The sequence below is a fragment of the Hyla sarda genome, chromosome 1 (genome assembly GCF_029499605.1).
Source record: "Hyla sarda isolate aHylSar1 chromosome 1, aHylSar1.hap1, whole genome shotgun sequence".
In the NCBI taxonomy this organism is placed as follows: domain Eukaryota; kingdom Metazoa; phylum Chordata; class Amphibia; order Anura; family Hylidae; genus Hyla; species Hyla sarda.
In genome coordinates, this window is record NC_079189.1 from 275,368,269 (window position 1) to 275,388,765 (window position 20,497).

The 20,497-nt window shown below is 51.0% G+C and overlaps 17 pseudogenes; all 17 read left to right on the plus strand.

Moving 5' to 3' along the window:
- Positions 1-176: 176 nt before the first annotated feature.
- Positions 177-296, plus strand: LOC130317276 (5S ribosomal RNA; annotated as a pseudogene).
- A 486-nt stretch (positions 297-782) lies between these two features.
- On the plus strand, positions 783-902 carry LOC130335323 (5S ribosomal RNA; annotated as a pseudogene).
- A 284-nt stretch (positions 903-1,186) lies between these two features.
- Positions 1,187-1,306, plus strand: LOC130352647 (5S ribosomal RNA; annotated as a pseudogene).
- Positions 1,307-1,779: 473 nt separating this feature from the next.
- On the plus strand, positions 1,780-1,899 carry LOC130324155 (5S ribosomal RNA; annotated as a pseudogene).
- A 284-nt stretch (positions 1,900-2,183) lies between these two features.
- On the plus strand, positions 2,184-2,303 carry LOC130326867 (5S ribosomal RNA; annotated as a pseudogene).
- A 276-nt stretch (positions 2,304-2,579) lies between these two features.
- On the plus strand, positions 2,580-2,699 carry LOC130352883 (5S ribosomal RNA; annotated as a pseudogene).
- A 3,660-nt stretch (positions 2,700-6,359) lies between these two features.
- LOC130333817 (5S ribosomal RNA) lies at positions 6,360-6,479 on the plus strand (annotated as a pseudogene).
- Positions 6,480-6,561: 82 nt separating this feature from the next.
- On the plus strand, positions 6,562-6,681 carry LOC130328200 (5S ribosomal RNA; annotated as a pseudogene).
- A 1,892-nt stretch (positions 6,682-8,573) lies between these two features.
- Positions 8,574-8,693, plus strand: LOC130352497 (5S ribosomal RNA; annotated as a pseudogene).
- A 1,688-nt stretch (positions 8,694-10,381) lies between these two features.
- LOC130351901 (5S ribosomal RNA) lies at positions 10,382-10,501 on the plus strand (annotated as a pseudogene).
- Positions 10,502-11,594: 1,093 nt separating this feature from the next.
- On the plus strand, positions 11,595-11,714 carry LOC130317287 (5S ribosomal RNA; annotated as a pseudogene).
- A 682-nt stretch (positions 11,715-12,396) lies between these two features.
- Positions 12,397-12,516, plus strand: LOC130352703 (5S ribosomal RNA; annotated as a pseudogene).
- Positions 12,517-13,002: 486 nt separating this feature from the next.
- LOC130352648 (5S ribosomal RNA) lies at positions 13,003-13,122 on the plus strand (annotated as a pseudogene).
- A 2,290-nt stretch (positions 13,123-15,412) lies between these two features.
- On the plus strand, positions 15,413-15,532 carry LOC130329405 (5S ribosomal RNA; annotated as a pseudogene).
- Positions 15,533-16,011: 479 nt separating this feature from the next.
- On the plus strand, positions 16,012-16,131 carry LOC130352498 (5S ribosomal RNA; annotated as a pseudogene).
- A 1,688-nt stretch (positions 16,132-17,819) lies between these two features.
- On the plus strand, positions 17,820-17,939 carry LOC130351902 (5S ribosomal RNA; annotated as a pseudogene).
- Positions 17,940-19,032: 1,093 nt separating this feature from the next.
- On the plus strand, positions 19,033-19,152 carry LOC130317298 (5S ribosomal RNA; annotated as a pseudogene).
- The last annotated feature ends 1,345 nt before the right edge of the window (positions 19,153-20,497 follow it).

Below are 20,497 nucleotides of genomic sequence, written 5' to 3' on the forward strand. Positions count from 1 at the left end.
TAAGCTGAATGTGCCTGTTCTTGTCAGATCGCAGACTGCTGCCCGGCAAGTACGGGCATGGGAGACTGGCTGGCAATCCAAGGTGCTATTGACATTTTGCTCTGTTGCCGCCTTCCTCTCCGATTCCGAAAAGGATTTATTGATGCTTAAATGCACAGTATAAAAAGCATGAAGCTGTCAATGGCCATCCTAAGCTGAACGCGCCTGCTCTCGTCAGATCGCAGACTGCTACCCAGCTTAGGGCCCGGTAAGTACCAGCATGGGAGACTGGCTGGGAATCCCGGGTGCCGTTGACATTTTGCTCTATTGCTGCTTTCCGCTCCGATTCCGAAAAGGATTTATTGATGCTTAAATCCACAGTATACAGGGTGTGAAGATGTCTACGGCCATCCTAAGCTGAATGCGCCTGTTCTCGTCAGATCGCAGACTGGTACAGATCTTAGGGCCCGGTAAGTACCGGCATGGGACACTGGCTGGGAATCCCGGCTGCCGTTGACATTTTGCTCTGTTGCCGCCTTCCGTTCCGATTACGAAAAGGATTTATTGATGCTTAAATGCACAGTATAAAGGGCGAGAAGCTGTCAACGGCCATCCTAAGCTGAACGCGCCTGCTCTCGTCAGATCGCAGACTGCTACCCCGCTTAGGGCCCGGTAAGTACCAGCATGGGAGACTGGCTGGGAATCCCGGCTGCCGTTGACATTTTGCTCTGTTGCCGCCTTCCGTTTCGATTCCGAAAAGGATTTATTGATGCTTAAATGCACAGTATACAAAATGTGAAGCTGTCAACGGCCATCCTAAGCTGAACGCGCCTGCTCTCATCAGATCGCAGACTGCTACCCAGCTTAGGGCCCGGTAAGTACCAGCATGGGAGACTGGCTGGGAATCCCGGGTGCAGTTGACATTTTAATCTGTTGCCGCCTTCCGTTCCGATTCTGAAAAGGATTTATTGATGCTTAAATGCACAGTATACAGGGTGTGAAGATGTCTACGGCCATCCTAAGCTAAATGCGCCTGTTCTCGTCAGATCGCAGACTGGTACAGATCTTAGGGCCCGGTAAGTACCGGCATGGGACACTGGCTGGGAATCCCGGCTGCCGTTGACATTTTGCTCTGTTGCCGCCTTCCGTTCCGATTCCGAAAAGGATTTATTGATGCTTAAATGCACAGTATAAAGGGCGAGAAGCTGTCAACGGCCATCCTAAGCTGAACGCGCCTGCTCTCGTCAGATCGCAGACTGCTACCCAGCTTAGGGCCCGGTAAGTACCAGCATGGGAGACTGGCTGGGAATCCCGGGTGCAGTTGACATTTTGCTCTGTTGCCGCCTTCCGCTCCGATTCGGAAAATTATTTATTGATGCTTAAATGCACAGTATAAAGGGCGCGAAGCTGTCAACGGCCATCCTAAGCTGAACGCGCCTGCTCTCGTCAGATCGCAGATCGCTACCCAGCCTAGGCCCGGTAAGTACCAGCATGGGAGACTGGCTGGGAATCCCAGGTGTTGTTGACATTTTGCTCTGTAGCCGCCTTCCGCTCCGATTCCGAAAAGGATTTATTGATGCTTAAATCCACAGTATACAGGGTGTGAAGCCGTCTACGGCTATCCTAAGCTGAATGTGCCTGTTCTTGTCAGATCGCAGACTGCTGCCCGGCAAGTACGGGCATGAGAGACTGGCTGGCAATCCAAGGTGCTATTGACATTTTGCTCTGTTGCCGCCTTCCTCTCCGATTCCGAAAAGGATTTATTGATGCTTAAATGCACAGTATAAAGGGCGAGAAGCTGTCAACGGCCATCCTAAGCTGAACGTGCCTGCTCTCGTCAGATCGCAGACTGCTACCCAGCTTAGGGCCCGGTAAGTACTGGCATGGGAGACTGGCTGGGAATCCCGGGTGCTGTTGACATTTTGCTCTATTGCTGCCTTCCGCTCCGATTCCGAAAAGAATTTATTGATGCTTAAATCCACAGTATACAAGGTGTGAAGCTGTCGACGGCCATCCTAAGCTTAACGCGCCTGCTCTCGTCAGATCGCAGACTGGTACAGATCTTAGGGCCCGGTAAGTACCGGCATGAGACACTGGCTGGGAATCCTGGCTGCCGTTGACATTTTGCTCTGTTGCCGCCTTCCGTTCCGATTCCGAAAAGGATTTATTGATGCTTAAATGCACAGTATAAAGGGCGAGAAGCTGTCAACGGCCATCCTAAGCTGAACGTGCCTGCTCTCGTCAGATCGCAGACTGCTACCCAGCTTAGGGCCCGGTAAGTACCAGAATGGGAGACTGGATGGGAATCCCAGGTGTCGTTGACATTTTGTTCTGTTGCCGCCTTCCGCTCCGATTCCTAAAAGGATTTATTGATGCTTAAATCCACAGTATACAGGGTGTGAAGATGTCTACGGCCTTCCTAAGCTTAATGCGCCTGTTCTCGTCAGATCGCCGACTGCTACCCAGCTTCGGGCCTGGTAAGTACCAGCATGGGAGACTGGCTGGAATCCCGGCTGCCGTTGACATTTTGCTATGTTTCTGCTCCGATTCCGAAAATTATTTATTGATGCTTAAATCCACAGTATACAAAGTGGGAAGCTGTCAACGGCCATCCTAAGCTGAACGCGCCTGCTCTCGTCAGATCGCAGACTGCTACCCAGCTTAGGGCCCGGTAAGTATCAGCATGGGAGACTGGCTGGGAATCCCAGGTGTTGTTGACAATTTGCTCTGTAGCCGCCTTCCGCTTCAATTCCGAAAAGGATTTATTGATGCTTAAATCCACAGTATACAGGGTGTGAAGCCGTCTACGGCTATCCTAAGCTGAATGTGCCTGTTCTTGTCAGATCGCAGACTGCTGCCCGGCAAGTACGGGCATGGGAGACTGGCTGGCAATCCAAGGAGCTATTGACATTTTGCTCTGTTGCCGCCTTCCTCTCCGATTCCGAAAAGGATTTATTGATGCTTAAATGCACAGTATAAAAAGCATGAAGCTGTCAATGGCCATCCTAAGCTGAACGCGCCTGCTCTCGTCAGATCGCAGACTGCTACCCAGCTTAGGGCGCGGTAAGTACTGGCATGGGAGACTGGCTGGGAATCCCAGGTGCCGTTGACATTTTGCTCTATTGCTGCCCTCCGCTCCGATTCCGAAAAGAATTTATTGATGCTTAAATCCACAGTATACAAGGTGTGAAGCTGTCGACGGCCATCCTAAGCTTAACGCGCCTGCTCTCGTCAGATCGCAGACTGGTACAGATCTTAGGTCCCGGTAAGTACCGGCATGGGACACTGGCTGGGAATCCCGGCTGCCGTTGACATTTTGCTCTGTTGCCGCCTTACGCTCCGATTCCGAAAAGGATTTATTGATGCTTAAATCCACAGTATACAGGGTGTGAAGATGTCTACGGCCATCCTAAGCTGAATGCGCCTGTTCTCGTCAGATCGCAGACTGCTTCCCAGCTTCGGGCCTGGTAAGTACCAGCATGGGAGACTGGCTGGGAATCCCGGGTGCAGTTGACATTTTGCTCTGTTTCTGCTCCGATTCCGAAAATGATTTATTGATGCTTAAATCCACAGTATACAAAGTGTGAAGGTGTCAACGGCCATCCTAAGCTTAACGCGCCTGCTCTCGTCAGATCGCAGACTGGTACAGATCTCAGGGCCCGGTAGGTACCGGCATGGGACACTGGCTGGGAATCCCGGGTGCAGTTGACATTTTGCTCTGTTGCCGCCTTCCGCTCCGATTCGGAAAATTATTTATTGATGCTTAAATGCACAGTATAAAGGGCATGAAGCTGTCAACAGCCATCCTAAGCTGAACGCGCCTGCTCTCGTCAGATCGCAGACTGCTACCCAGCTTAGTCCCGGTAACTACCAGCATGGGAGACTGGCTGGGAATCCCAGGTGTTGTTGACATTTTGCTCTGTAGCCGCCTTCCGCTCCGATTCCGAAAAGGATTTATTGGTGCTTAAATCCACAGTATACAGGGTGTGAAGCCGTCTACGGCTATCCTAAGCTGAATGTGCCTGTTCTTGTCAGATCGCACACTGCTGCCCGGCAAGTACGGGCATGGGAGACTGGCTGGCAATCCAAGGTGCTATTGACATTTTGCTCTGTTGCCGCCTTCCTCTCCGATTCCGAAAAGGATTTATTGATGCTTAAATGCACAGTATAAAAAGCATGAAGCTGTCAATGGCCATCCTAAGCTAAACGCGCCTGCACTCGTCCGATCGCAGACTGCTACCCAGCTTAGGGCCCGGTAAGTACTGGCGTGGGAGACTGGCTGGGAATCCTGGGTGCTGTTGAAATTTTGCTCTATTGCTGCCTTCCGCTCCGATTCCGAAAAGAATTTATTGATGCTTAAATGCACAGTATAAAGGGCGAGATGCTGTCAACAGCCATCCTAAGCTGAACGCGCCTGGTCTCGTCAGATCGCAGACTGCTACCCAACTTAGGGCCCGGTAAGAACTGGCATGGGAGACTGGCTGGGAATCCCAGGTGCCGTTGACATTTTGCTCTATTGCTGCCCTCCGCTTCGATTCCGAAAATAATTTATTGATGCTTAAATCCACAGTATACAAGGTGTGAAGCTGTCGACGGCCATCCTAAGCTTAACGCGCCTGCTCTCGTCAGATCGCAGACTGGTACAGATCTTAGGGCCCGGTAAGTACCGGCATGGGACACTGGCTGGGAATCCCGGCTGCCGTTGACATTTTGCTCTGTTGCCGCCTTACGCTCCGATTCCGAAAAGGATTTATTGATGCTTAAATCCACAGTATACAGGGTGTGAAGATGTCTACGGCCATCCTAAGCTGAATGCGCCTGTTCTCGTCAGATCGCAGACTGCTTCCCAGCTTCGGGCCTGGTAAGTACCAGCATGGGAGGCTGGCTGGGAATCCCGGGTGCAGTTGACATTTTGCTCTGTTTCTGCTCCGATTCTGAAAATTATTTATTGATGCTTAAATCAACAGTATACAAAGTGTGAAGCTGTCAACGGCCATCCTAAGCTGAACGTGCCTGCTCTCGTCAGATCGCAGACTGCTACCCAGCTTAGGGCCCGTTAAGTACCAGCATGGGAGACTGGCTGGGAATCCCAGGTGGTGTTCACTTTTTGCTCTGTAGCCGCCTTTCGCTTCGATTCCGAAAATGATTTATTGATGTTTAAATCCACAGTATACAGGGTGTGAAGCCGTCTACGGCTATCCTAAGCTGAATGTGCCTGTTCTTGTCAGATCGCAGACTGCTGCCTGGCAAGTACGGGCATGGGAGACTGGCTGGCAATCCAAGGTGCTATTGACATTTTGCTCTGTTGCCGCTTTCCTCTCCGATTCCGAAAAGGATTTATTGATGCTTAAATGCACAGTATAAAAAGCATGAAGCTGTCAATGGCCATCGTAAGCTGAACGCGCCTGCTCTCGTCAGATCGCAGACTGCTACCCAGCTTAAGGCCCGGTAAGTACTGGCAGGGGAGACTGGCTGGGAATCCCAGGTGCCGTTGACATTTTGCTCTATTGCTGCCTTCCGCTCCGATTCCGAAAATAATTTATTGATGCTTAAATCCACAGTATACAAGGTGTGAAGCTGTCGACGGCCATCCTAAGCTTAACGCGCCAGCTCTCGTCAGATCGCAGACTGGTACAGATCTTAGGGCCCGGTAAGTACCGGCATGGGACACTGGCTGGGAATCCCGGCTGCCGTTGACATTTTGCTCTGTTGCCGCCTTCCGTTCCGATTCTGAAAAGGATTTATTGATGCTTAAATGCACAGTATACAGGGTGTGAAGATGTCTACGGCCATCCTAAGCTGAATGCGCCTGTTCTCGTCAGATCGCAGACTGCTTCCCAGCTTCGGGCCTGGTAAGTACCAGCATGGGAGACTGGCTGGGAATCCCGGGTGCAGTTGACATTTTGCTCTGTTTCTGCTCCGATTCCGAAAATTATTTATTGATGCTTAAATCCACAGTATACAAAGTGTGAAGCTGTCAACGGCCATCCTAAGCTGAACGCGCCTGCTCTCGTCAGATCGCAGACTGCTACCCAGCTTAGGGCCTGTTAAGTACCAGCATGGGAGACTGGCTGGGAATCCCAGGTGTCATTGACATTTTGCTCTGTTGCCGCCTTACGCTCCGATTCCGAAAAGGATTTATTGATGCTTAAATCCACAGTATACAGGGTGTGAAGATGTCTACGGCCATCCTAAGCTGAATGCGCCTGTTCTCGTCAGATCGCAGACTGGTACAGATCTTAGGGCCCGGTAAGTACCGGCATGGGACACTGGCTGGGAATCCCGGCTGCCGTTGACATTTTGCTCTGTTGCCGCCTTCCGTTCCGATTCCGAAAAGGATTTATTGATGCTTAAATGCACAGTATAAAGGGCAAGAAGCTGTCAACGGCCATCCTAAGCTGAACGCGCCTGCTCTCGTCAGATCGCAGACTGCTACCCAGCTTAGGGCCCGGTAAGTACCAGCATGGGAGACTGGCTGGGAATCCCGGCTGCCGTTGACATTTTGCTCTGTTGCCGCCTTCCGTTTCGATTCCGAAAAGGATTTATTGATGCTTAAATGCACAGTATACAAAATGTGAAGCTGTCAACGGCCATCCTAAGCTGAACGCGCCTGCTCTCATCAGATCGCAGACTGCTACCCAGCTTAGGGCCTGGTAAGTACCAGCATGGGAGACTGGCTGGGAATCCCGGGTGCAGTTGACATTTTAATCTGTTGCCGCCTTCCGTTCCGATTCTGAAAAGGATTTATTGATGCTTAAATGCACAGTATACAGGGTGTGAAGATGTCTACGGCCATCCTAAGCTAAATGCGCCTGTTCTCGTCAGATCGCAGACTGCTTCCCAGCTTTGGGCCTGGTAAGTACCAGCATGGGAGACTGGCTGGGAATCCCGGGTGCCGTTGACATTTTGCTCTATTGCTGCCCTCCGCTTCGATTCCGAAAAGAATTTATTGATGCTTAAATCCACAGTATACAAGGTGTGAAGCTGTCGACGGCCATCCTAAGCTTAACGCGCCTGCTCTCGTCAGATCGCAGACTGGTACAGATCTTAGGGCCCGGTAAGTACCGGCATGGGACACTGGCTGGGAATCCCGGCTGCCGTTGACATTTTGCTCTGTTGCCGCCTTACGCTCCGATTCCGAAAAGGATTTATTGATGCTTAAATCCACAGTATACAGGGTGTGAAGATGTCTACGGCCATCCTAAGCTGAATGCGCCTGTTCTCGTCAGATCGCAGACTGGTACAGATCTTAGGGCCCGGTAAGTACCGGCATGGGACACTGGCTGGGAATCCCGGCTGCCGTTGACATTTTGCTCTGTTGCCGCCTTCCGTTCCGTTCCGATTCCGAAAAGGATTTATTGATGCTTAAATGCACAGTATAAAGGGCGAGAAGCTGTCAACAGCCATCCTTAGCTGTATGCGCCTCCTCTCGTCCGATCGCAGACTGCTACCCAGCTTAGGGCCCGGTAAGTACCAGCATGGGAGACTGGCTGGGAATCCCGGCTGCCGTTGACATTTTGCTCTGTTGCCGCCTTCCGTTCCGATTCCGAAAAGGATTTATTGATGCTTAAATGCACAGTATACAAAATGTGAAGCTGTCAACGGCCATCCTAAGCTGAACGCGCCTGCTCTCGGCAGATCGCAGACTGCTACCAAGCTTAGGGCCTGGTAAGAACCAGCATGGGAGACTGGCTGGGAATCCCGGGTGCAGTTGACATTTTAATCTGTTGCCGCCTTCCGCTCCGATTCGGAAAAGGATTTATTGATGCTAAAATGCACAGTATAAAGGGCATGAAGCTGTTAACGGCCATCCTAAGCTGAACGCGCCTGCTCTCGTCAGATCGCAGACTGCTACCCAGGTTAGGGCCCGGTAAGTACCAGCATGGGAGACTGGTTGGGAATCTCAGGTGTTGTTGACATTTTGCTCTGTAGCTCTGTAGACATTTTGCTCCGATTCCGAAAAGGATTTATTGATGCTTAAATCCACAATATACAGGGTGTGAAACCGTCTACGGCTATCCTAAGCTGAATGCGCCTGTTCTTGTCAGATTGCAGACTGCTGCCCGGCAAATACGGGCATGGGAGACTGGCTGGCAATCCAAGGTGCTATTGACATTTTGATCTGTTGCAGCCTTCCTCTCCGATTAAAAAAAATATTTATTGATGCTTAAATCCACAGTATACAAGGCATGAAGATGTCAACGGCCATCCTAAGCTGAACGCGCCTGCTCTCGTCAGATCGTAGACTGCTACCCAGCTTAGGGCCCGGTAAGTACTGGCATGGGAGACTGGCTGGGAATCCCGGCTGCCGTTGACATTTTGCTCTGTTGCCGCCTTCCGTTCCGATTCCGAAAAGGATTTATTGATGCCTAAATGCACAGTATAAAGGGCGAGAAGCTGTCAACGGCCATCCTAAGCTGAACGCGCCTGCTCTCGTCAGATCGCAGACTGCTTCCCAGCTTAGGGCCCGTTAAGTACCAGCATGGGAGACTGGCTGGGAATCCCGGGTGCAGTTGACATTTTGCTCTGTTTCTGCTCCGATTCCGAAAATTATTTATTGATGCTTAAATCCACAGTATACAAAGTGTGAAGCTGTCAACGGCCTTCCTAAGCTGAACGCGCCTGCTCTCGTCAGATCGCAGACTGCTACCCAGCTTAGGGCCCGGTAAGTACCAGCATGGGAGACTGGCTGGGAATCCCAGGTGTTGTTGACATTTTGCTCTGTAGCCGCCTTCCGCTCCGATTTGGAAAAGGATTTATTGATGCTTAAATCCACAGTATACAGGGTGTGAAGCCGTCTACGGCTATCCTAAGCTGAATGTGCCTGTTCTTGTCAGATCGCAGACTTTTACCCAGCTTAGGGCCCGGTAAGTACCAGCATGGGAGACTGGCTGGGAATCTCAGGTGTTGTTGACATTTTGCTCTGTAGCTCTGTAGACATTTTGCTCCGATTCCGAAAAGGATTTATTGATGCTTAAATCCACAATATACAGGGTGTGAAGCCGTCTACGGCTATCCTAAGCTGAATGTGCCTGTTCTTGTCAGATCGCAGACTGCTGCCCGGCAAGTACGGGCATGGGAGACTGGCTGGCAATCCAAGGTGCAATTGACATTTTGCTCTGTTGCCGCCTTCCTCTCTGATTCCGAAAAGGATTTATTGATGCTTAAATGCACAGTATAAAAAGCATGAAGCTGTCAATGGCTGTCCTAAGCTGAACGTGCCTGCTCTCGTCAGATCGCAGACTGCTACCCAGCTTAGGGCCCGGTAAGTACTGGCATGGGAGACTGGCTGGGAATCCCGGGTGCGGTTGACATTTTGCTCTATTGCTGCCTTCCGCTCCGATTCCGAAAATAATTTATTGATGCTTAAATCCACAGTATACAAGGTGTGAAGCTGTCGACGGCCATCCTAAGCTTAACGCGCCTGCTCTTGTCAGATCGCAGACTGGTACAGATCTTAGGGCCCGGTAAGTACCGACATGGGACACTGGCTGGAAATCCCGGCTGCCGATGACATTTTGCTCTGTTGCCGCCTTCCGTTTCCGATTCCGAAAAGGATTTATTGATGCTTAAATGCACAGTATAAAGGGCGAGAAGCTGTCAACGGCCATCCTAAGCTGAACGTGCCTGCACTCGTCAGATCGCAGACTGCTATCCAGCTTAGGGCCTGGTAAGTACCAGCAGGGGAGACTGGCTGGGAATCCCGGGTGTCGTTGACATTTTGCTCTGTTGCCGCCTTCCGTTCCGATTCCGAAAAGGATTTATTGATGCTTAAATGCACAGTATAAAAATCATGAAGCTGTCAATGGCCATCCTAAGCTGAACGCGCCTGCTCTCGTCAGATCGCAGACTGCTACCCAGCTTAGGGCCTGGTAAGTACTGGCATGGGACACTGGCTGGGAATCTCGGCTGCCGTTGACATTTTGCTCTGTTGCCGCCTTCCGTTCCGATTCCGAAAAGGATTTATTGATGCCTAAATGCACAGTATAATGGGCGAGAAGCTGTCAACGGCCATCCTAAGCTGAACGCGCCTGCTCTCGTCAGATTGTAGACTGCTACCCAGCTTAGGGCCCAGTAAGTACCGGCATGGGAGACTGGCTGGGAATCCCGGGTGCAGTTGACATTTTGCTCTGTTGCCGCCTTCCGCTCCGATTCCGAAAAAGGATTTATTGATGCTTAAATGCGCAGTATAAAAATCACGAAGCTGTCAATGGCCATCCTAAGCTGAACACGCCTGCTCTTGTCACATCGCAGACTGCTAAGCAGCTTAGGGCCCGGTAAGTACTGGCATGGGAGACTGGCTGGGAATCCCGGTTGACATTTTGCTCTTATGCCGCCTTCAGTTCCGATTCCGAAAAGGATTTATTGATGCTTAAATGCACAGTATACAAAGTGTGAAGCTGTCAACGGCCATCCTAAGCTGAACGCGCCTGCTCTCGTCAGATCGCAGACTGCTACCCAGCTTAGGGCCTGGTAAGTACCAGCATGGGAGACTGGCTGGGAATCCCGGGTGCAGTTGACATTTTAATCTGTTGCTGCCTTCCGCTCCGATTCGGAAAAGGATTTATTGATGCTTAAATGCACAGTATAAAGGGCGTGAAGCTGTCAACGGCCATCCTAAGCTGAACGCGCCTGCTCTCGTCAAATCGCAGACTGCTACCCAGCTTATGGCCCGGTAAGTACCAGCATGGGAGACTGGCTGGGAATCCCAGGTGTTGTTGACATTTTGCTCTGTAGCCGCCTTCTGCTCCGATTCCGAAAAGGATTTATTGATGCCTAAATGCACAGTATAAAGGGCGAGAAGCTGTCAACGGCCATCCTAAGCTGAACGCGCCTGCTCTCGTCAGATTGCAGACTGCTACCCAGCTTAGGGCTCAGTAAGTACCGGCATGGGAGACTGGCTGGGAATCCCGGGTGCAGTTGACATTTTGCTCTGTTGCCGCCTTCCGCTCCGATTCCGAAAAAGGATTTATTGATGCTTAAATGCGCAGTATGAAAATCATGAAGCTGTCAATGGCCATCCTAAGCTGGACGCGCCTGCTCTCGTCACATCGCAGACTGCTACCCAGCTTAGGGCCCGGTAAGTACTGGCATGGGAGACTGGCTGGGAATCCCGGTTGCCGTTGACATTTTGCTATTATGCCGCCTTCAGTTCCGATTCCGAAAAGGATTTATTGATGCTTAAATGCACAGTATACAAAGTGTGAAGCTGTCAACGGCCATCCTAAGCTGAACGCGCCTGCTCTCGTCAGATCGCAGACTGCTACCCAGCTTAGGGCCTGGTAAGTACCAGCATGGGAGACTGGCTGGAAATCCCGGGTGCAGTTGCCATTTTAATCTGTTGCTGCCTTCCGCTCCGATTCGGAAAAGGATTTATTGATGCTTAAATGCACAGTATAAAGGGCGTGAAGCTGTCAACGGCCATCCTAAGCTGAACGCGCCTGCTCTCGTCAGATTGCAGACTGCTACCCAGCTTAGGGCCCGGTAAGTACCAGCATGGGAGACTGGCTGGGAATCCCAGGTTTTGTTGACATTTTGCTCTGTAGCCGCCTTCCTCTCTGATTCCGAAAAGGATTTATTGATGCTTAAATGCACATTATAAAAAGCGTGAAGCTGTCAATGGCCATCCTAAGCTGAACGCGCCTGCTCTCGTCAGATCGCAGACTGCTACCCAGCTTAGGGCCCGGTAAGTACCAGCATGGGAGACTGGCTGGGAATCCCGGGTGCCGTTGACATTTTGCTCTATTGCTGCTTTCCGCTCCGATTCCGAAAAGAATTTATTGATGCTTAAATCCACAGTATACAAGGTGTGAAGCTGTCGACGGCCATCCTAAGCTTAACGCGCCTGCTCTTGTCAGATCGCAGACTGGTACAGATCTTAGGGCCCGGTAAGTACCGGCATGGGACACTGGCTGGGAATCCCGGCTGCCGTTGACATTTTGCTCTGTTGCCGCCTTCCGTTTCCAATTCCGAAAAGGATTTATTGATGCTTAAATGCACAGTATAAAGGGCAAGAAGCTGTCAACGGCCATCCTAAGCTGAACGTGCCTGCTCTCGTCAGATCGCAGACTGCTACCCAGCTTAGGGCTCGGAAAGTACCAGCATGGGAGACTGGCTGGGAATCCCAGGTGTCGTTGACATTTTGCTCTGTTGCCGCCTTACGCTCCGATTCCGAAAAGGATTTATTGATGCTTAAATCCACAGTATACAGGGTGTGAAGATGTCTACGGCCATCCTAAGCTGAATGCGCCTGTTCTCGTCAGATCGCAGACTGCTACCTACCTTCGGGCCTGTTAAGTACCAGCATGGGAGACTGGCTGGGAATCCCGGGTGAAGTTGACATTTTGCTCTGTTTCTGCTACGAGTCCGAAAATTATTTATTGATACTTAAATCCACAGTATACAAAGTGTGAAGCTGTCAACGGCCATCCTAAGCTGAACGCGCCTGCTCTCGTCAGATCGCAGACTTCTACCCAGCTTAGGGCCTGGTAAGTACCAGCATGGGAGACTGGCTGGGAATCCCAGGTGTCGTTGACATTTTGCTCTGTTGCCGCCTTACGCTCCGATTCCGAAAAGGATTTATTGATGCTTAAATCCACAGTATACAGGGTGTGAAGATGTCTACGGCCATCCTAAGCTGAATGCGCCTGTTCTCGTCAGATCGCAGACTGCTACCCAGCTTAGGGCCCGGTAAGTACCAGCATGGGAGACTGGCTGGGAATCCCGGCTGCCGTTGACATTTTGCTCTGTTGCCGCCTTCCGTTCCGATTCCGCAAAGGATTTATTGATGCTTAAATGCACAGTATAAAGGGCGACAAGCTGTCAACGGCCATCCTAAGCTGAACGCGCCTGCTCTCGTCAGATCGCAGACTGCTACCCAGCTTAGGGCCCGGTAAGTACCAGCATGGGAGACTGGCTGGGAATCCCAGCTGCCGTTGACATTTTGCTCTGTTGCCGCCTTCCGTTTCTATTTCGAAAAGGATTTATTGATGCTTAAATGCACAGTATACAAATTGTGAAGCTGTCAACGGCCATCCTAAGCTGAACGCGCCTGCTCTCGTCAGATCGCAGACTGCTACCCAGCTTAGGGCCCGGTAAGTACCAGCATGGGAGACTGGCTGGGAATCCCGGGTGCAGTTGACATTTTGCTCTGTTGCCGCCTTCCGCTCCGATTCGGAAAATTATTTATTGATGCTTAAATGCACAGTATAAAGGGCGTGAAGCTGTCAACGACCATCCTAAGCTGAACGTGCCTGCTCTCGTCAGATCACAGACTGCTACCCAGCTTAGGCCCGGTAAGTACCAGCATGGGAGACTGGCTGGGAATCCCAGGTGTTGTTGACATTTTGCTCTGTAGCCGCCTTCCGCTCCGATTCCGAAAAGGATTTATTGATGCTTAAATCCACAGTATACAGGGTGTGAAGCCGTCTACGGCTATCCTAAGCTGAATGTGCCTGTTCTTGTCAGATCGCAGACTGCTGCCCGGCAAGTACGGGCATGGGAGACTGGCTGGCAATCCAAGGTGCTATTGACATTTTGCTCTGTTGCCGCCTTCCTCTCCGATTCCGAAAAGGATTTATTGATGCTTAAATGCACAGTATAAAAAGCATGAAGCTGTCAATGGCCATCCTAAGCTGAACGCGCCTGCACTCGTCCGATCGCAGACTGCTACCCAGCTTAGGGCCCGGTAAGTACTGGCATGGGAGTCTGGCTGGGAATCCTGGGTGCTGTTGACGTTTTGCTCTATTGCTGCCTTCCGCTCTGATTCCGAAAAGAATTTATTGATGCTTAAATCCACAGTATACAAGGTGTGAAGCTGTCGACGGCCATCCTAAGCTTAACTCGCCTGCTCTCGTCAGATCGCAGACTGGTACAGATTTTAGGGCCCGGTAAGTACCGGCATGAGACACTGGCTGGGAATCCCGGCTGCCGTTGACATTTTGCTCTGTTGCCGCCTTCCCTTCCGATTCCGAAAAGGATTTATTGATGCTTAAATGCACAGTATAAAGGGCGAGAAGCTGTCAACGACCATCCTAAGCTGAACGCGCCTGCTCTTGTCAGATCGCAGACTGCTACCCAGCTTAGGGCCTGGTAAGTACTGGCATGGGAGACTGGCTGGGAATCCCAGGTGCCGTTGACATTTTGCTCTATTGCTGCCCTCCGCTTCGATTCCGAAAAGAATTTATTGATGCTTAAATCCACAGTATACAAGGTGTGAAGCTGTCGACGGCCATCCTAAGCTTAACGCGCCTGCTCTCGTCAGATCGCAGACTGGTACAGATCTTAGGGCCCGGTAAGTACCGGCATGGGACACTGGCTGGGAAACCCGGCTGCCGTTGACATTTTGCTCTGTTGCCTCCTTACGCTCCGATTCCGAAAAGGATTTATTGATGCTTAAATCCACAGTATACAGGGTGTGAAGATGTCTACGGCCATCCTAAGCTGAATGCGCCTGTTCTCGTCAGATCGCAGACTGGTACAGATCTTAGGGCCCGGTAAGTACCGGCATGGGACACTGGCTGGGAATCCCGGCTGCCGTTGACATTTTGCTCTGTTGCCGCCTTCCGTTCCGTTCCGATTCCGAAAAGGATTTATTGATGCTTAAATGCACAGTATAAAGGGCGAGAAGCTGTCAACAGCCATCCTTAGCTGTATGCGCCTCCTCTCGTCCGGTCGCAGACTGCTACCCAGCTTAGGGCCCGGTAAGTACCAGCATGGGAGACTGGCTGGGAATCCCGGCTGCTGTTGACATTTTGCTCTGTTGCCGCCTTCCGTTCCGATTCCGAAAAGGATTTATTGATGCTTAAATGCACAGTATACAAAATGTGAAGCTGTCAACGGCCATCCTAAGCTGAACGCGCCTGCTCTCGGCAGATCGCAGACTGCTACCAAGCTTAGGGCCTGGTAAGAACCAGCATGGGAGACTGGCTGGGAATCCCGGGTGCAGTTGACATTTTAATCTGTTGCCGCCTTCCGCTCCGATTCGGAAAAGGATTTATTGATGCTAAAATGCACAGTATAAAGGGCATGAAGCTGTTAACGGCCATCCTAAGCTGAACGCGCCTGCTCTCGTCAGATCGCAGACTGCTACCGAGGTTAGGGCCCGGTAAGTACCAGCATGGGAGACTGGCTGGGAATCTCAGGTGTTGTTGACATTTTGCTCTGTAGCTCTGTAGACATTTTGCTCCGATTCCGAAAAGGATTTATTGATGCTTAAATCCACAATATACAGGGTGTGAAACCGTCTACGGCTATCCTAAGCTGAATGCGCCTGTTCTTGTCAGATCGCAGACTGCTGCCCGGCAAATACGGGCATGGGAGACTGGCTGGCAATCCAAGGTGCTATTGACATTTTGATCTGTTGCAGCCTTCCTCTCCGATTAAAAAAAATATTTATTGATGCTTAAATCCACAGTATACAAGGCATAAAGATGTCAACGGCCATCCTAAGCTGAACGCGCCTGCTCTCGTCAGATCGCAGACTGCTACCCAGCTTAGGGCCCGGTAAGTACTGGCATGGGAGACTGGCTGGGAATCCCGGCTGCCGTTGACATTTTGCTCTGTTGCCGCCTTCCGTTCCGATTCCGAAAAGGATTTATTGATGCCTAAATGCACAGTATAAAGGGCGAGAAGCTGTCAACGGCCATCCTAAGCTGAACGCGCCTGCTCTCGTCAGATCGCAGACTGCTTCCCAGCTTAGGGCCTGGTAGGTACCAGCATTGGAAACTGGCTGGGAATCCCGGGTGCAGTTGACACTTTAATCTGTTGCCGCCTTCCGCTCCGATTCGGAAAAGGATTTATTGATGCTTAAATGCACAGTATAAAGGGCGTGAAGCTGTCAACGGCCATCCTAAGCTGAACGCGCCTGCCCTCGTCAGATCGCAGACTGCTACCCAGCTTAGGGCCCGTTAAGTACCAGCATGGGAGACTGGCTGGGAATCCCGGGTGCAGTTGACATTTTGCTCTGTTTCTGCTCCGATTCCGAAAATTATTTATTGATGCTTAAATCCACAGTATACAAAGTGTGAAGCTGTCAACGGCCTTCCTAAGCTGAACGCGCCTGCTCTCGTCAGATCGCAGACTGCTACCCAGCTTAGGGCCCGGTAAGTACCAGCATGGGAGACTGGCTGGGAATCCCAGGTGTTGTTGACATTTTGCTCTGTAGCCGCCTTCCGCTCCGATTTGGAAAAGGATTTATTGATGCTTAAATCCACAGTATACAGGGTGTGAAGCCGTCTACGGCTATCCTAAGCTGAATGTGCCTGTTCTTGTCAGATCGCAGACTTTTACCCAGCTTAGGGCCCGGTAAGTACCAGCATGGGAGACTGGCTGGGAATCTCAGGTGTTGTTGACATTTTGCTCTGTAGCTCTGTAGACATTTTGCTCCGATTCCGAAAAGGATTTATTGATGCTTAAATCCACAATATACAGGGTGTGAAGCCGTCTACGGCTATCCTAAGCTGAATGTGCCTGTTCTTGTCAGATCGCAGACTGCTGCCCGGCAAGTACGGGCATGGGAGACTGGCTGGCAATCCAAGGTGCTATTGACATTTTGCTCTGTTGCCGCCTTCCTCTCTGATTCCGAAAAGGATTTATTGATGCTTAAATGCACAGTATAAAAAGCATGAAGCTGTCAATGGCTGTCCTAAGCTGAACGTGCCTGCTCTCGTCAGATCGCAGACTGCTACCCAGCTTAGGGCCCGGTAAGTACTGGCATGGGAGACTGGCTGGGAATCCCGGGTGCGGTTGTCATTTTGCTCTATTGCTGCCTTCCGCTCCGATTCCGAAAATAATTTATTGATGCTTAAATCCACAGTATACAAGGTGTGAAGCTATCGACGGCCATCCTAAGCTTAACGCGCCTGCTCTTGTCAGATCGCAGACTGGTACAGATCTTAGGGCCCGGTAAGTACCGACATGGGACACTGGCTGGAAATCCCGGCTGCCGATGACATTTTGCTCTGTTGCCGCCTTCCGTTTCCGATTCCGAAAAGGATTTATTGATGCTTAAATGCACAGTATAAAGGGCGAGAAGCTGTCAACGGCCATCCTAAGCTGAACGTGCCTGCACTCGTCAGATCGCAGACTGCTATCCAGCTTAGGGCCTGGTAAGTACCAGCAGGGGAGACTGGCTGGGAATCCCGGGTGTCGTTGACATTTTGCTCTGTTGCCGCCTTCCGTTCCGATTCCGAAAAGGATTTATTGATGCTTAAATGCACAGTATAAAAATCATGAAGCTGTCAATGGCCATCCTAAGCTGAACGCGCCTGCTCTCGTCAGATCGCAGACTGCTACCCAGCTTAGGGCCTGGTAAGTACTGGCATGGGACACTGGCTGGGAATCTCGGCTGCCGTTGACATTTTGCTCTGTTGCCGCCTTCCGTTCCGATTCCGAAAAGGATTTATTGATGCCTAAATGCACAGTATAATGGGCGAGAAGCTGTCAACGGCCATCCTAAGCTGAACGCGCCTGCTCTCGTCAGATTGTAGACTGCTACCCAGCTTAGGGCCCAGTAAGTACCGGCATGGGAGACTGGCTGGGAATCCCGGGTGCAGTTGACATTTTGCTCTGTTGCCGCCTTCCGCTCCGATTCCGAAAAAGGATTTATTGATGCTTAAATGCGCAGTATAAAAATCACGAAGCTGTCAATGGCCATCCTAAGCTGAACACGCCTCCTCTTGTCACATCGCAGACTGCTAAGCAGCTTAGGGCCCGGTAAGTACTGGCATGGGAGACTGGCTGGGAATCCCGGTTGACATTTTGCTCTTATGCCGCCTTCAGTTCCGATTCCGAAAAGGATTTATTGATGCTTAAATGCACAGTATACAAAGTGTGAAGCTGTCAACGGCCATCCTAAGCTGAACGCGCCTGCTCTCGTCAGATCGCAGACTGCTACCCAGCTTAGGGCCTGGTAAGTACCAGCATGGGAGACTGGCTGGGAATCCCGGGTGCAGTTGACATTTTAATCTGTTGCTGCCTTCCGCTCCGATTCGGAAAAGGATTTATTGATGCTTAAATGCACAGTATAAAGGGCGTGAAGCTGTCAACGGCCATCCTAAGCTGAACGCGCCTGCTCTCGTCAAATCGCAGACTGCTACCCAGCTTAGGGCCCGGTAAGTACCAGCATGGGAGACTGGCTGGGAATCCCAGGTGTTGTTGACATTTTGCTCTGTAGCCGCCTTCCGCTCCGATTCCGAAAAGGATTTATTGATGCCTAAATGCACAGTATAAAGGGCGAGAAGCTGTCAACGGCCATCCTAAGCTGAACGCGCCTGCTCTCGTCAGATTGCAGACTGCTACCCAGCTTAGGGCTCAGTAAGTACCGGCATGGGAGACTGGCTGGGAATCCCGGGTGCAGTTGACATTTTGCTCTGTTGCCGCCTTCCGCTCCGATTCCGAAAAAGGATTTATTGATGCTTAAATGCGCAGTATGAAAATCATGAAGCTGTCAATGGCCATCCTAAGCTGGACGCGCCTGCTCTCGTCACATCGCAGACTGCTACCCAGCTTAGGGCCCGGTAAGTACTGGCATGGGAGACTGGCTGGGAATCCCGGTTGCCGTTGACATTTTGCTCTTATGCCGCCATCAGTTCCGATTCCGAAAAGGATTTATTGATGCTTAAATGCACAGTATACAAAGTGTGAAGCTGTCAACGGCCATCCTAAGCTGAACGCGCCTGCTCTCGTCAGATCGCAGACTGCTACCCAGCTTAGGGCTTGGTAAGTACCAGCATGGGAGACTGGCTGGAAATCCCGGGTGCAGTTGCCATTTTAATCTGTTGCTGCCTTCCGCTCCGATTCGGAAAAGGATTTATTGATGCTTAAATGCACAGTATAAAGGGCGTGAAGCTGTCAATGGCCATCCTAAGCTGAACGCGCCTGCTCTCGTCAGATTGCAGACTGCTACCCAGCTTAGGGCCCGGTAAGTACCAGCATGGGAGACTGGCTGGGAATCCCAGGTGTTGTTGACATTTTGCTCTGTAGCCGCCTTCCTCTCCGATTCCGAAAAGGATTTATTGATGCTTAAATGCACATTATAAAAAGCGTGAAGCTGTCAATGGCCATCCTAAGCTGAACGCGCCTGCTCTCGTCAGATCGCAGACTGCTACCCAGCTTAGGGCCCGGTAAGTACCAGCATGGGAGACTGGCTGGGAATCCCGGGTGCCGTTGACATTTTGCTCTATTGCTGCTTTCCGCTCCGATTCCGAAAAGAATTTATTGATGCTTAAATCCACAGTATACAAGGTGTGAAGCTGTCGACGGCCATCCTAAGCTTAACGCGCCTGCTCTTGTCAGATCGCAGACTGGTACAGATCTTAGGGCCCGGTAAGTACCGGCATGGGACACTGGCTGGGAATCCCGGCTGCCGTTGACATTTTGCTCTGTTGCCGCCTTCCGTTTCCAATTCCGAAAAGGATTTATTGATGCTTAAATGCACAGTATAAAGGGCAAGAAGCTGTCAACGGCCATCCTAAGCTGAACGTGCCTGCTCTCGTCAGATCGCAGCCTGCTACCCAGCTTAGGGCTCGGAAAGTACCAGCATGGGAGACTGGCTGGGAATCCCAGGTGTCGTTGACATTTTGCTCTGTTGCCGCCTTACGCTCCGATTCCGAAAAGGATTTATTGATGCTTAAATCCACAGTATACAGGGTGTGAAGATGTCTACGGCCATCCTAAGCTGAATGCGCCTGTTCTCGTCAGATCGCAGACTGCTACCTAGCTTCGGGCCTGGTAAGTACCAGCATGGGAGACTGGCTGGGAATCCCGGGTGGAGTTGACATTTTGCTCTGTTTCTGCTACGAGTCCGAAAATTATTTATTGATACTTAAATCCACAGTATACAAAGTGTGAAGCTGTCAACGGCCATCCTAAGCTGAACGCGCCTGCTCTCGTCAGATCGCAGACTTCTACCCAGCTTAGGGTCTGGTAAGTACCAGCATGGGAGACTGGCTGGGAATCCCGGGTGCAGTTGACATTTTAATCTGTTGCCGCCTTCCGCTCCGATTCGGAAAAGGATTTATTGATGCTTAAATCCACAATACACAGGGTGTGAAGCTGTCAACGGCCATCCTAAGCTTGAAAGTGCCTGCTCTCCTCAGATCGCAGACCACTGCCCGGCAGTTACCGGCATGGGAGACTGGCTGGCAATCCAAGGTGCCGTTGACATTTTGCTTTGTTGCCGCCTTCCTCTCCGATTAATAAAAATATTTATTGATGCTTAAATGCACCTGGGAATCCCGGGTGCAGTTGACATTATGCTCTGTTGCCGCCTTCCGTTCCGATTCCGAAAAGGATTTATTGATGCTTAAATGCAAAGTATAAAAAGCATGAAGCTGTCAATGGCCATCCTAAGCTGAACGCGCCTGCTCTCGTCAGATCGCAGACTGCTACCCAGCCTAGGGCCCATTAAGTACCAGCATGGGAGACTGGCTGGGAATCCCGGGTGCAGTTGACATTTTGCTCTGTTGCCGCCTTCCGTTCCGATTCCGAAAAGGATTTATTGATGCTTAAATGCACA